Source organism: Echinococcus granulosus (genome assembly GCF_000524195.1).
Source record: "Echinococcus granulosus chromosome Unknown EG_S00125, whole genome shotgun sequence".
In the NCBI taxonomy this organism is placed as follows: domain Eukaryota; kingdom Metazoa; phylum Platyhelminthes; class Cestoda; order Cyclophyllidea; family Taeniidae; genus Echinococcus; species Echinococcus granulosus.
In genome coordinates, this window is record NW_020170505.1 from 225200 (window position 1) to 227216 (window position 2017).

Genomic DNA, 2017 nt, shown 5'->3' on the forward strand with positions numbered 1-2017 from the left:
CCAAGCTCTGCCCAGAAACACATGCAATAGCACCTGTGAGAGAGAAGTCCAGGTCTATGCGGGAATGCAACTCCTTCACTCCAAGTGGCAGTTATGGTGGATTATTCGCTCCTCCAGTTGTGTAGGGCGTCCACGCACCGTGATTCCATGAATTACCATCACCACCACATTGGCTTTAATCAACTGTATGCAAACCGATGCGATCGTTTGATTGTGTAATCACTTGAGATGTGTCAAGTAGATCGAAGTGTGCATTTATTAGCATCAGCATCTCTCATGCTACTGCCAGAGGTATTTGCTGAAGGAGACGTCAAATATGCAAACAGAAGTTTCACTACTGGAAGTGGTTTTCAGTTGCAATTGAAGCCAAGGAGGTGGTAATGACTGCATGACAAACAGTCGTTTGAAGGCAGGGAACATGCGTCCTACAGGAAAGCAGTGCTCCATGTAGACATCAAGGCAATGCTTCATGCGCCGAGGTGGATTCACTCAATTGGTCTTGTCCCTCACTTAATGTGCAGCAATCGTCACTCAATTGGAGTAATTCATTGCTACGACTCATGGACCCTTCCAGACGCCCTTCATTCGGGCACTAAATCAGTGTCAGTGCATGATCACAAGTCCTTAGAAGATGTTGAGTACAATGAGCAGGGTAATGAAATGACTAGCTACTCTGGGGTAGAACATTCAAATAGGACAAGCCTTTCAAATGCGGTCCTACGTGTTAGTGGTGATCCCGATGGTTATCTTCTCTAAACACATTGTGGGGCACATGTAGGTGGCATTATATGGGTTCGGTGCTGTATGGTACTGTTTTTTGTGTAAAATTCACTATACTCCCATCATTTCGCATCATTGTACCATGCAAATCAGTGAGATTAAACCACTGCCTCCTCCTCACACATCCATTTGCATAATTAACTGGTCGTTCATTCTAGCGTATTTCAATTCTAAACCACTTCAGCGAATCTGCGATTTAGGCAAATAATTTATGCAAAAGATTAAATAATCACCTCAACATTCATCGTGACATTGCATGCCTCCATGATCACCTCCTTTGAACATGGCAGTCGCCGTATCCACGCCTCTGCCAGCCGTTGCAACTTCCCCTCAGACGGACTCCAGCGCAGCCTCTCATCCTCAACCACATTAAGTAGGTAGGCTTTGAATCTAACATGCCAATTCTTAATGAGACTGTTTAAGGCGTGGGTGGGTTTTCCACCACCTGACGCAGAAGACGCGATAGTGCCGCCAGAGTAGTGCGTTGGATTTCCTGTGGCCTCTTCACCCTTGTTGTAGGTTTCTTCGAATCGGTGTGGGTGGAGGTAAATGCATCAGGAGCGAGGATTATGGAGTGGATGTAGTGGTAGAAGATATGAAGACCAATGAACTGAATCAGAGTAGGAAGGATATATAGCAACTGAGGAGGACATTTTGTCTGTCATTTCAAGCCCCATTCTAGTGGATTGCTAGATCTCTCCTGAGTTTATATTAGAGGTGCATTCCAACCTGTACACCTCTCATGGACATAACTCTGCAACCATGCTTGAACGCGATTTGGAATGAGCTCACAAGAGCTTTGATACCAATCAGTCTAGTTTCTGTCCCTGGACACTTCGAATAATGATGTGAGGGGCATCCGGTTTAGTGTGTTAGCGCACCGATTTTCATTCCTCTGACCACGCAGATGCAAGCAACTACTATTTCCAGCCATGGAAAATAGATGTTGCAATGAGGAAGGAGGGATGTTTGTGATGCAGCAGCAGGTTCATGTTAATCAACGCGCCCTCCTTCGGGTCTTAATTCTACTTAACAAATGGACACTTACCTGCCTGACCTATCACGCTGCCAACTTATGGCCATCAGACTAACATTTGCATACCCAATGCAGTCTAATACTCAACTGCCCCTTTACGACTGTTCTAACTCCCATCCGTAATTCGCAATGTGGCTTTCCGCATTCAATTGTCCTACATTTGCTTCCTATATTGAATCCAACCAACTTATTTTCTTTACC

At 45.1% G+C, this 2017-nt stretch overlaps 1 protein-coding gene across 1 annotated transcript in view; it reads left to right on the forward strand.

Annotated features, from left to right (window-relative positions):
• Positions 1–2017, forward strand: part of EGR_08957 (hypothetical protein) — a gene marked incomplete at both ends in the record, with an annotated part of 6185 nt that overhangs the window by 1107 nt on the left and 3061 nt on the right. The gene's annotated exons all lie outside the window — the stretch shown is intronic.